The sequence below is a fragment of the Bufo bufo genome, chromosome 5 (assembly GCF_905171765.1).
Source record: "Bufo bufo chromosome 5, aBufBuf1.1, whole genome shotgun sequence".
In the NCBI taxonomy this organism is placed as follows: domain Eukaryota; kingdom Metazoa; phylum Chordata; class Amphibia; order Anura; family Bufonidae; genus Bufo; species Bufo bufo.
Window position 1 is genome coordinate 356,568,977 of NC_053393.1, and position 14,497 is coordinate 356,583,473.

The window sequence follows — 14,497 nt, forward strand, 5'->3', positions numbered from 1 at the left end:
TAACAGGTTTTTCAGTTCCGTTTTAAGCATCTGTAATTCAGATAAATGAAGTTGGAGTAAGGAAATTTTGTGGGTCTTCTCCAGTGTGCTAATCTTAGAGAGGAGGGAGTTTATCTTCTTATCGGATTCCTTCTTCAGATATGAACAAAGGCTAATTAGTTGGCCCCTTATATATGCTTTATGGGCATCCCATAAGGTGTTAGGGGAGATATCAGACGATTGGTTGATGAGAAAGTATTCTCTTAGAAGTGTCATTATTCGCTTTTTATGGCTTTCATTGCCTAAGACAGACTCATTAAACCTCCAACTAGTTTTCTTACCCAGTCCCTGAGGAGGGCGGATGGAGCAGAAGATAGGTGAGTGATCTGACAGCGTCATGGACCCTATTTTTGCTGAGGTGCAAAGTTGTAGATGCTCCTTCGAAATCAGAATGTAGTCAATTCTGCTATATGAGTTATTGGCTGCAGAGAAAAAAGAATAATCAATAATGTTAGGGTTAAGGCATCTCCAAACATCTATGAGCCCTAGGTTAAACAGTCTAGCCAGAGTAGCGCGGATTGCCCTAGAGGACAAGGCAGATTTTTTTGAGGACGTGTCTATCAGGGGGTTAAAAGGCATGTTCACATCGCCTGCCAGTATTAATATACCCTCACTGTGTTTCTCAACCTGGGACAGAAGGCCTGCTATCCATCTAGGCTGGTCTGCTTTGGGGGTGTAGGCATTGACAAAAGTGTATAATATTTGGCCAATTTTTCCTTTTAAAATAATGTAGCGACCCTCAGGGTCTTGAATATGGCTTAAGTAAGTGAAAGGGGTGGCACGCCGGAAACCAATACTGACTCCCCTAGATGCAGCTCCATCTGCGCCACAGTGATACCATATGGGGAATCTAGAGAATGAGAGATCCGGGAAGTTATTCTGCTTAAAGTGGGTTTCTTGTAAGAAAACCACTGAACTTTTTTCTTTCCAGAGAAGAGAAAAAATTTGACTACGCTTAGAGGGAGATCTCAAACCCTTTACATTATATGAGACTATAGTTAATTCAGACATGGCTTGGATTCAGTAGGACAGATGATGTAGCTAATTACATTGAGCATGTTAAAGACAAAAAACCCAGCATTATAACATAATGGCATGAGAACTAAAACTTGAGACCACAATGGGTGGCAAAACAACAACATGTGGGGTTGTATGTATTTGTTCACACATTCACACATTTGTTTAGGGAAAAAAACGTAAGAAAAGCCATGCACTATGGAAAAAATTGTGAGCGATTAATCAACAAAAAAAAAAAAACCCTCAGAAAAACCATGTGTAGGGTTTTTAGGATTCTTTCACATGTAGTCTTTTTTTTCTTTTTTTGCATTTTTATGGTGGTAAAAAGCACTATGAAGGGGAATATATTAATGGGTATGGAAACCAGTGTTCACGAAAAATCAATAAATGCATACATGTATCTTACTAAACTACTGGAGGAAAAAAACTATGATCAATTATATATTTTTTGCATTAAGCTATCCTTTTGATGCACTTAGCAACACATGTCTCGGAGGGCATGCAGTCGTGTACATGAGCCCAAATACTGTGTAAAATATCCAGCATGGCAATTTATTCCTCAAAAATGTATTAGAATATACTGTATTTTTTGCCCTAAAAGACGCACCGGCCAAAAAGATGAACCTAGGTTTTAGAGGGGGAGAATAAGAAAAAAAATGTTTTCATTAGACCTCAGATCAGGACAGAAATCAGACACCCAATGTTAATTAGACCTCAGCTGACAGCCCCAATCAGACACCCAATGTTAATAAGACCCTCAATCATACCTCAGATTAGACCCCAATGTTAATAAGACCCCAGTAAGACCTCAGATGAGACCCCATGCCCTTTATCAGCCGCCCATGCCATTTATCAGCCCCCATGCCATTTATGAGCCCCCATGCCATCTATGAGCCCCAGTGCCATTTATGAGCCCCCATGCCATTTATGAGCCTCCAAAAAAAAGAATATGCAGAAAAGTATGAGTGAATGGATGCAAACATTCAATTTTTGATTTGATGGGCATTTGTCCTTTTTCAACAGAACTATGTAACTATGTATTGACATAATAAAAAGTAAGAAATCAGCAGCTCTCCAAACAAATAAAGCAAAGAAGAGATGGAAACTTCTCCCATATTTGCAAATTTCAGTCCTGATCCATGTGGACTTTTTAAAATGTCAAAAAGACCCCATGGAGCAAAGTTGAAACACTGCACATACCATATAGGTGAATAACATTTCCATCACTTAATTTGTTTGCCTTGCTGCTGATTTTTGCTCTTCTACTGTATAAACAGCCAAGGTAATTGCTTGTGTGTCTTAGGGCTCATGCACACGAACGTATTTTGTTTCCGTGTCCGTTCCATTTTTTTTTGCGGACCGCATGCGGAACCATTCATTTCAATGGGTGAGGGCAAAAAAAATAATTCCCGTTTCCGTATGTCCGCATTCCTGTTCCACTAAAAAATAGAACATGTCCTATTATTGTCCGCATAACGGACAAGGATAGGACGGTTCTATTAGGGGCCAGCTGTTCCGTTCCACATAATACGGAATGCACACGGACATCATCCTTATCTTTTGCGGATCTATGTTTTACGGACTGCAAAATATATACGGTTGTGTGCATGAGCCCTTAAGGTACTATTACACCAGCAGATGTCATATAGATGATGATAAATGTTCGTACTTGCGGCCGTTACTCGTTTGCTTTTAAATCGTTCCTTGTTATTAAAGATGGGGGACAGAGGCTTGGTCAAAAGGCATGTCTGAAATCATTAGCGAGTAGATGACTCCATATTATATGAACAGATCTATTAATGAGGAGCGATAATTTTTTAGCATCCTGAAAGATCACGACGGATGAGAAACTTGAGATTTGTCACTCATCTTTACTATACACAATTCTCGTTCATTTTTTCTCACATGAATCAGATTTTCTCTCCGTGTAATAGGGCGTTTATTGTGATCACAGCAGGTCTACAATACTTCATTTCTCAGGACAGTTAAATCAGCAACAAACAACATATTGTTGATAGGTTTATGTCTATAGTGACCCTCAGACACAGCGTCTGTTCCCAAAGGAAAAAATAAATTGGACAGGTTAGACTTTTTTTGTCCAATTGTACTGTTCTCCCCTGAGAAAAGTGGCGCCAGATTTCTCTGGCAGCCTCTCAACCCACTGCCTCAGTATAGATTAATATGTACGTTCAGCTTAGCCAAACATGCTATGTTAAGAGGGGGAGTATTCCTAGCCAAAAAGTATTTCTTTGTCTAGTGTCTACAGTCAGATAAAAATTAAAATAGTTCTTTTTAGGTGGCTATGTTGGTTTTGGAAGTTGGAATAAAAAAAAAGGTGGAATCAGGCAAACTTCTATTTCTTTCAGTTCATTGCCCTGACTTTTCTTTTTACAGTCCACTATATTAATGGCTAATTGTAATGGAATTCTTAATGTCCATTAAAATATATAACTGATGCTTACAGGACAAATGTTAAGGAGTATTTATTCCTGACCTAAAATGTACATTCTTCATAGTCTGCCATTAAATCATGCTTCCTACTATTTCCCTGTCCATTGTGCCAGGTTTAACCCCTTCAGGACCCAGTGATTTTCCTTTTTTTTATTTTTATTTTTTTATTTAATCCCTGCCTTCCCAGGGCCATAACTTTTTTATTCTTTGAATTATATTATATCTTTTAATACTGTTTATTATTGATTATATTTTTGTACATATTGATATAAATGTTTTAAATATTTCTAGCACATTCTATACAATTCATACCTTGAGAGCCTACCTGCTTCACTCCACTTTATTCCATTCACTCCATTTTATTTCTCTGTGTGTACTGGGAATTTGGCAGTGTACTCGGTAGGATTTTTATCCATTTATAGATGGGCGAGCCACCTGTGATACTTTACCTTTATGTTTATTTACACCGTATTTCACATAGCCATATGAAGGCTTGCTTTTTGTGGGGCAAGTTATACTTTCTAATGCTGCCAAATCAAAATGAGGTGGAATTGGAAAAAAATTAATTCCATCATTATTTCATGGGTTTCATTTTTTCAGTGTTCCCTATGTGGTAAAACAAACCTGTTTCCTTCACTCTCCAGGTTAGTACAATTGCAGCAATACCCCATGTATATAGTTTATTTTTTCTGTGTTTTAGTACTTAAAAAAATAAAAACTTTTTTTAGTGTTTTTTTTTTTGTTTGCATCACTATATTATAACCCCCATAACTTTTTTATATGTATGTCTATGGAGCTGTGCAAAGGCTAATTTTTGTGAGGTGACCTGTAGTTTTTATTAATACCATTTTGGGGTCTGTATGACATTTTGATCACTTTTTATTCAATTTTTGGGGGGAGGTGAAGCGACAAAAAAAAGGACAAATTTGCAGATTAATTATTTTCCTTTATGGCATTTACCACACAGAATAAATATGTTTATATTTTAATACTATGGTGATGCCAGTGATCTTTTTTACTTTTTTAATTGTTGTTTTTATATGAAGAAAGGGGATTATTTAAATTTAAATTTTTTATTAATTTTTTATTAAATGTCCCTTAGGTGACTTGAACATGTCATTGTCTGATCACATCTCCCATTTACTGCAATGAATTACCATTGAAGTCTATGGGAAGTTCACTATGTTCCTATGGAGCCTTGCCACAAGGTTTTCTACCTATTAGGGCTCATGCACATGGCCGTAATGGCACAGTGCCCATATAGAAGACCGTAAATGGCCAGTCTGCAGTATACCGGCACTGGCTGTGTGCCCTCCCCATTGACTTGAATGGATCCAACATTTTCAAGATACGACTGAAGATAGCACTTCACCTATCTTTTGCGGAGCGGAGGCTCTTCAGTGGACTTTCTGGTCTGTACCTCTGTATGTTGTGGATTGCAGACCCATTCAAGTCAATGGGCCCGCATCTGCAGTATAGAGTGCACTCGACTAGTGACTGTGCATTGCGGACCACTATTTGCCGTCCGCAGCATGGGTTGTAAGCCTCCCTTCATGCTGCCATAACAGCCTGGACCTGTGAAGGCATGGATTATGCAAGACTTCTAGAGGTGTCCAGTGGTATCTGACACCAATGAAGACCTAAGGTGCAAGGTGATGCACTAACACTTTTCTATCATAGCCAGTTTTTAATTTTTATTTTTTTAAGCAATTTTTGCTACACTAGCACTTCTGCAGATTTGGACCAGATGGTCTAATCTTCTCTCCCCACATGCATCAGTGAGCCTTAAGCGCCTATGACCCTGTTACTGTTTTACCGGTTGTTAATCCTTGGACCACTTTTGATAGGTACTAACAACTGTACATCAGCAACACTTCAAAAGACCTGAAAATTTGGGAAGACTCTGACCCAGTCATCCAGCCATAACAATTTGAGTCTTGTTAAAGTCAGTGAGACCCTTTTGATTTTCAATTATTTCTGCTTGCAACACATTAAGAACTAACTATTCTATTGCATCCTAACACATCCCACCCCCTGACTGGTGCCATTGTAATAAGATAATCAATCACTTTGTCCGTCTGGGATTTTAATTGTATTTTTTTCCTCAGTTCTCTCACCTTAGTCATTCTATAGGTCAGCGATACAGTATATGATAGACACATTAAATGTCTGCATTAAAAGGGTCCTTAGTAGGGGGTAAAATGTTATGGGAAATAACAAATATGACAAAGTACTACATTTACTTCTGCAAATGTTTAGTTTTATGTTTGCCCAGCAGGAGTTTAGGAATTCCTAATTAGAGTCATTAGCAATGTCCACGGGAGGTATTTAGTCTGATGCAAAATGGAGCTTAAAATTCACACTGAGCTACAAGCCATATTTACTTTAATAAAAATCTATGCCAATATAGGAAAAGCAGAGCAATGGTGCACTTATGATTAAATTGCCAATAATGGATCCTGCTCACACCGTATCAATGGAAACATGAATTTGGTGGCAAAAATATTTTAAGAAAAAGCAACATGGGGAAGATTTATCGAGACAGGAGCTTTCTGTCTTTATACCCCCTGCCCCGCTGGAGAATGTGCCTAATTTATGACGAGGGGCATACTTCATCAAAAATTAGGCGCATCCTCCTGCAGTCCGTGTACCTAAACAGAAATCTAAGACAGCTCAGAGCTGCCGTAGATTTCTGGCTTCATTTGCACCAGAAACCTGGCATAAATGAAGATACATTTGTCAGAGCCACTTGCCATGCCCTCTTTCCACCCTTGCCAGACCCTCTTTGAGGAAAGTGGCGAGGACAGCCTAAGGGCTCATTTACACGACCGTGTGCTGCCCGGGCCCGTGCTGCGGACCGCAAATTGCAGTCCGCAATGCACGGTCACCGACCGTGGGGCGGCCTCATGCGGATCGCGGACCGATTCACTTGTATAGGGTCCGCGATCCGTCCGTTCCGCAAAAAGATAGAACAAGTTCTATATTTTTGTGCAACGGAAGCACGGGACACCACGGAAGCACTCCATAGTGCTTCCATGGGGTTCCGTTCCGTGCTTCCGTTCCGTTCCACACCTCTGGATTTGTGGACCCTTTCAAGCGAATGGGTCCATATCCGTCGTGATGCGGAATGCACATGGCTGGTGACCCGTGTATTGCGGACCCGCCGTATGCGGGATGCAATACAGCCACGGAACCACACTGGAGTATCACCCTCCTGTTTGTCTTAGACAGCAATGACACTTGGTCGTCTGTGATTCTTTACATCCTCCTCTGACCCCTTTCGTAGATAAGATGTTTATATCTACATAATCTCCTTTTGCTGGATGTTTTTCCTAAATCACACCATTCTTAGTGCATTCTTAACACTGTTGCATGAGAAAACCCCAGGAGGTTGGCAGTTTAATACACTGGCCCCAGTTAGTCTAGCACCGATGACCATGCCTCATTCGAAGTTGCTCAGATTGCTCGATTTTCCCATTGTATAGTGAATTCACTTTGAAACGGATCCACCGAAAACGTGCTCACTTGATTTTATTCTGCACTCCAGGGGAACATGTCTAATTTCCATACAGGCAAGCTCCAATCATGAAAGAGCAGTTGTCCCTAATAAATTGGCCATCCATTGTACAGGCACAATAATATACCATATGTACATGACTGCAGATTACTGGATTACCTGTATTTTTAGAAATTAGCTTTGATCTCCTGTAGAGAATGTATGTTTATTACTCACTTCAGTATGAAACAGGAAAACTTCAGTGATTTTATTTTATATATCTCGATATTAGAAGACGCAGTGAAGGTTATATTACAGCAAGGTTTTCATTGACAATGCTTATGTCATTGTGTTTATCTATAGCCACGGATTTGTTGAACAGGTTTGCTATTCAGTGTAGAGTTGGTGAGCTCTTTATCCCTTAATGACAGTCATCCCTTTCTCAGACACACACAGAAGACGATGTTGACAGATAGCTCCAAGGCTCTAGTAATGATCATTTCAGGGAAGACAATCGAGAGACCACATATAAAACATGGTGACTTGGATGTGGAGAATCTGTGGAATATATTTACTGTTCATGGTATCATTTTCCATTGACTCAAAGCCTGTAAACGTATCAATTCTGGGGCTCCTGCCTATTAGTCGCTTTATGAGCCCAACCAATCTTACGGCAGGTGTCCTGCCTGCTATCCATCTAGCTCTGGAACACTTAGTCAGCCACCCTGCAATCCTAAAGGATTATCAACTGCAATTAACATTCACGGATACACAGGTAACGCTAATAACATAGACAAATATCATCAAGGCAGCATTTACAGTACTTGTATGATATATTTATTTTAGTAAGATCGGATACTAAATTCTTACTTTTTCTAATTAAGCAAACCTTTTCTTGAATGTTGTAGACTTGCTAAAGGGGATATGTAATATAGTTTACAATAAGCAAGCTGTGTTCTTTGTAGAAATTAACAAAAATGATCATTGCAGAGCTTCAGGGATTCACTGAACAATGTAGAAAATGCAGCAAGGTATAGTTCTAGGCAAATAAAACTGGAATTGGTAACAAGTGACATTGGTCCAGCCACATAACCCGAATAATTATCGAGTGAATTTACTCATTTACTCTATTATATTGTATAACACAATCATTGTAGATTTTTTGTGATAGTTTTCCTGCCCACAGTTTGAAAAATTATATATAAAAAAATAAACTAAACCTAAACTGAATTATTGGAAGTAGCCTTTTATTCCTTTTTTATTGCATTGTGTATTTTGGAGAATTAATATTCAATAAACGTTCATTGGATTCCTTAATTTTATCCTATTGCATTATAACTTAGGAATTTGTATTGGTATAACATTTCATATACTTTTATTCCTAGAAACATCTGATTATTAGCATAGCTGCTCTTAGCTTTTGGTGACATACATTTGTCTAGTTAGAGGGACTTTTATTGATTTCATTTGATAGAAACAGTATGTTTCCTAATGTTCTGTGTAGACAGAAATATAAAAAAAAGTTATAGATGTCAGATAATGGTAATGCAAACAAAAAAAAATTCAAAGGTCTTTATTTTTTAAAAGTACTAAAAACGTAATAAAAATTGTATGAATTTGGTATCGGTATAATCGTACTGACCTGCAGAATAATTTTGTCATGTCATTTTTAGAGCACAGTGAACACTGTAAAAACAAAACCCCCAAAAAACTTGCAGAATTTATATTTTTTCCAATTTCACTGCAGAAGTTTTACTAATTTTCCAATACAAGCTTCCAATACAAATAATAATATATATATATATATATATATATATATTTTTTTTTTTTATTTAATTGGTAAATGTATTTACTTTGTAAATAGGATCAAATTTTTTGTAGCCTGGGAATCTCTATAATTTTTTATGCAATTTACATCTAGTGGGAATCTTGGTACAGTTCATTTTACAGTCACACTCTATAGTAGTTTTCAATACTTGGCTAAAAACATGCATAATTTAGATTACAGTTGTAATAAATTACAAATTTAAACTATGTGAAGTACACCTCAACTTGTTAACTCCAGTTCACCATCATTCCTTGTAAAAAACAACAACTCTCAACTAGTGATGAGCAAAAATAATGTGTACATGTAGCAATGAGGTAGTAGCAATATACTGAAATCGTGAAAATGGGATGATGACATTTTCTCATGGGTGGCTAGGATTATGGTTATGTTGAGCAACACCAGAAAGTCTCAGCTCCTATTGAACGGAATGGAAGCTGAGCCTCAGTAACTTGACACAATCACTATACTTCAGCAGGCCCCAGGCTGTCATAGTAACTGATTGGAGCGCCTCAATTTCCCTGTGGGGGCTTTGATTGGAAGGTAGGAGGAGCCCCTCCTCCTGCCTAACCCCAGAGATGCCATGGTCGCTATTGACTGCTGCATCTGAGGGCTAAATGACTGGGTTCAGCGTCATCACCGATCCTGATCATTGCAGCTGGGTGCCTGCTGGATTGTACAGCCGGCACCCCACACGTATGGATTGGACTCAGAGCTGCAGCCTTTCCATGCAATGCCTTAAGCATAATGACGTACATATATGTGATTGTGCGTTAAGGGGTTAATGTGAATTTAAGGTTTGCTTGCAGGAGCAGGACTAATTGAAAGGTCATGCACTTAGGAAGTCAGCACAATGAGGCAGCTATTCCATTGAGTGGATTTGGCATTTTTTTTTCACTTAAAGGAACTGAATTACAAAGCCATAGACATTTAGATTGTGGACCTCGCTGTACTTGTCAGGAGCTAATTATAGCTTTCCAAAACTCCTATATTACCTTCTATATTATTAGTACAGCTGTCTCACTCAAAATACGAGTAAAGTACTCAATGAAATACTTCAAATTGTACATTCCAACACTTTCCTGTGAGAACTGAAGCATTTCCTTGTGATTTTGTATAGTAAATCTGTTTATCAATGTAGTTAAACTCTATTCCATGATAACACCTTCCTCTGGAGAGGAGGAATTCTAAATATATCTTTTTAGTAGAGGTTAGTATGGGTTAGATCCTTTCTACAAAGCTCCTATAGTACCATATAATGCCAAAATGGTATTAGTTTGAATGGGGCCTATGGTGTAATAAAACCCTTTCCCAAACCCAACATCACATGTAAAATAATTGCAGGTGTAAAATAGTCTTGAATTCTGTCTCACTTCAGTAAATGGTATTTATCATGTAGAGAAGGTTAATACAAGGCTCTTACTAATGTATTGTGATTGTCCATATTGCTTCCTTTGCTGGCTGGATTCATTTTTCCATCACATTATGCACTGCTCATTTCCATGGTTATGACCACCCTGCAATCCATCAGTGGTGGTCGTGCTTGCACACTATAGGAAAAAGCTCCAGCCTATGTGCACTCTTGCAGTTCTGGCCACCAGAAAGGCTGGTGCGTTTTTCTATAGTGTGCAAGCACGGCCACTACTGCTGGATTACAGGGTGGTCGTAATCCCTAGATACAAGCAGCATATAATATGATGAAAAAAATGAAGTGAAATCAGACACCCTTCTTTTGCAATCCTTTTTGTTTTGTGAAGCTACATCACTGTACTCAAAGGGTAGGGAGCATGCATTAAGATCGGCCTTAATCTGTGGCTCGTTAGCATCAGATGTGCCACAATTATTAACCTCTTTAGGACACAGGGCGTACAGGTACGCCCTGATGTCCTGGTACTTAAGGACACAGGGCGTACCTGTACGCCCTGTGTATTTCCGATCACCGGCGCCTGCTCAAATCATTGGGGCCAATGCGCCGAGGGGTCCTGTGATCCCCCCCCCCCCCCGTGTAGGCGATCGCAGCAAACCGCAGGTCAATTCCAAGTTATTCGTGTCTCTGAGAACCCGATAACCCGGAACACTATGGTGATCGGTGGTGTGATATTACACCACCAATCACCATCCTGCAATCCTGAGAGGTGATGGTGACATCACCTCTCAGGATCGCCTCTGATTGGTAGGTGGGCGGGCGGTTCAAATCTTGGCAGCGCTCCTCTCCTCCTCCTTTTGTGTCCGGAGAGCAGAGGAGAGAGGAGCTGCCTGCACGTGTCGGATCTCAGCCAGCATCACCCTATCCGTGCCTCAGCACCCCTCCGTGCCCCAGCACCCCTCATCTGATCAGCCAGGTAATTAGGGAAAGGCTAGGGAAAGGTTGGGCTAGGCAGGGATATAAAAGGGAAAGTTAGTTGAAAAAAATAACTTTGATTGCATCACCCTAAATAGAGTGTCTGGGGTCCACAGCACAGCTGTGTGACCCTAGACCCCCCCAGGGGTGCTGCCGCTTGCCCCCTGCCTCCCCCACCCCCTACAATTTTTTGGGGCGCAGGCAGTTTTTTTTTTTTTCTGTGCGTACGTTGACTGTGGCCGGCACTCTTAGCGTCCGGCCACTGTTAGCGCATCGCACACCCCACCGCATTTTTTCCCCTTTTTTTTAGTTAGTCTTTTTTATTTTTTTCAGTTCGTTTTAGGGATAAGTACGCAAACACCTGTGCCCCCACACACACGCACACTGCATAAAGATTTACACGCACACTCACACACACGCAGACACACACTCCCCTATGGCCCGCCGGATGTTCTCAACCGAGGAGGCATACGCCCAGCTTGCCTCTGAGTCCATGATTCCTGATTTTCTAGGACAACCAGGAATCCAGATTTCCACAGTGGGCTTCACTGAATATTACTTTTTTTGTCTTTTTTTCAGTGACCACTTTGTAAATCTAATGGTGGAGCAAACAAACCTGTACGCCCAACAGTTTGTTGCTCAACACCCGGGTTCCTTTTTGGCTAGGCTTGGTGGCTGGACCGCGGTCAGTGCAGCCGAGATTAGGACATTTTGGGGCCTCGTGCTGCACATGGGCCTAGTCAAAGAAACCTAGTGTCAGGCATTACTGGAGTGGGGACGTCCTCTACCAGACCCCACTTTACAGTATGGCCATGACACGTACCCGGTTTGAGGCCATCCTAAAATGCCTGCATTATTCAGATAATGCAGCATGTCCCCCACAAGGTGATCCTGCCTATGACCGCCTGTACAAAATCAGGCCGGTCATCGATCACTTTGGGGCCAAATTTGTACAGGCCTATGTACCTGGAAGGGAGGTCACGGTTGATGAGTCTCATTGCGTTCAAGGGGAGACTCATTTTCCGCCAGTATGTTCCCTCAAAGCGGGCAAGGTATGGCGTGAAGCTGTACAAACTTTGTGAGAGTACCTCAGGGTACACTTACAAGTTTCGTGTGTACGAGGGGCGAGATTCCCGTATTCAACCCCCAGAATGTCCCCCCACTCTGGGTGTTAGCGGGAAACTTGTGTGGGACCTTATGCACCTACTTCTAGATAAAGGTTATCACCTGTACGTGGATAACTTTTATACTAGTATCCCCTTGTTCCAGTCCCTCGCTGCCAGATCTACGTCCGCTTGTGGGACCGTGCGGAAAAATCAATGCGGCCTCCCTGCCCACCCCCTCCAGGTACCTATCCCCAGGGGTGAGACCCGTGCCCTTACCAATGAAAACCTGTTGCTGGTCAGATATAAGGACAAGAGGGATGTCCTTGTACTGTCCACAATTCATGGTAACGGCATCACCCCTGTGCCTGTGCTAAGTACTGCGGCAACGGTCCTCAAGCCCGATTGTATCGTCGACTACAATCGGTATATGGGAGGAGTTGATCTCTCTGATCAAGTTCTCAAGCCATATAACGCCATGCGCAAAACCCGGGCATGGTACAAAAAAGTTGCGGTCTACTTGGTGCAGGTTGCCTTGTACAACTCTTTTGTGCTGTCCCGGAGCGCTGGCAACACAGGGACATTCATTCAGTTCTATGAGGCAGTCCTCAAGGCCCTGATATTTTCGGACCGGGAAAGAGCAGGCCGGAGTAATTCGGGAACTGGAGGCGCCAGGATCGTCCACTTTCCAGGTGTGGTCCCCCATACTGGAAAGAAAGGACAGACCCAAAAAAAGTGCAGAGTGTGTCGCAGGAGGGGGATACGGAAGGACACCACTACTCAGTTTGACACGTGCCCCGATCATCCGGGCCTCTGCATTGACGGTTGCTTCAGGGAGTACCACACTTCCATGGAGTACAAAATTTATATCCCAATTTAGCAACTGACAATCGGATAAAAACTGGTTCTCAGACTTGAGACACAAAAACAAAACATTTTTTCTAAAATATTATTTAGTAAAGCTAAAATAAATAAAGAAACGACTTATTAGGTATAGCCGCGTATGTAATAATCTGCTCTATAAAAATACCCCCCCAGCCCTCAGATGAACACGGTAAAAATAAATATATAATTGTAATAACAAGCGATCAAAAAGTCATATGCCCCACAAAATAGCGCCAATAAAACCATCCTTTCATCACGCAAAAAATTAGCCCCTACATAAGATAATCGGCTAAAAACTTTTTAAAAAATGACTATTAGACTTTGGAGATACTAAAATGTTTTTTTTTCTTTATAAAAAGATAATATAGTGTAAAACATAAATAAATAAAAAGTAGACATATTAGGTATCGCGGCGTCCGTAAGAATCTGCTCTATAAAAATCCCCCCCAACCCCTCAGATGAACACGGTAAAAAATAAAAACAGTGCCAAAAAAGCAATTTTTGGGCAAATTTTCCATGTTAATCCGTTTTTTTCCACTAACAAAGCAAGGGTTAACATCCAAACAAAACTTAATATTTATTACCCTCATACCGCAGTTTACAGAAACACCCCATATGTGGTCGTAAACTGCTGTATGACCAAACGGCAGGGCGCAGAAGGAAAGGAACGCCGTATGGTTTCTGGAAGGCAGATTTTGATTGCCTTTTTTTTTGGGCACTATGTCCCATTTGAAGCCCCCCTGATGCACCCCTAGAGTAAAAACTCCATTAAAGCGACCCCATCTAAGAAACTACACCCCTCAAGGTATCCAAAACTGATTTTACAAACGTCGTTAACCCTTTAGGTGTTCCACAAGAGTTATTGGCAAATGGAGATTAAATTTCCGAATTTCTATTTCTGGTAACCTTGCCTCACAAAAATGTAATATAGATAAACCAAAAATAATATGTACCCTAAAAATAGTCCCAACAAAACTACCACCTTATCCCGTAGTTTCCAAAATGGGGTCACTTTTATGGAGTTTCTACTCTAGGGGTGCATCAGGGGGGTTTCAAATGGGACATGGTGTAAATAAACCAGTCCAGCAAAATCGGCCTTCCAAAAACCATACGGCACACCTTTCCCTCTACGCCCTACTGTGTGCCCGTACAGTAGTTTACGGCCACATATTGGGTGTTTCTGCAAACTACAGAATCGGGGCAATAAATATAGCATTTTGTTTGGCTGTTAACCCTTGATTTGTTATTGGAAAAAAAGGATTAAATTGGAAATTTGCCCAAAAATTTAAATTCTCAAATTTCATCTCCATTTGCCAATATCTCTTGTGCAACACCTAAAG

General features: G+C 40.7%; 1 protein-coding gene across 1 annotated transcript in view; it reads left to right on the forward strand.

Moving 5' to 3' along the window:
• Window positions 1-14,497, forward strand: part of GABBR2 (gamma-aminobutyric acid type B receptor subunit 2) — a 940,304-nt gene that overhangs the window by 23,111 nt on the left and 902,696 nt on the right. The gene's annotated exons all lie outside the window — the stretch shown is intronic.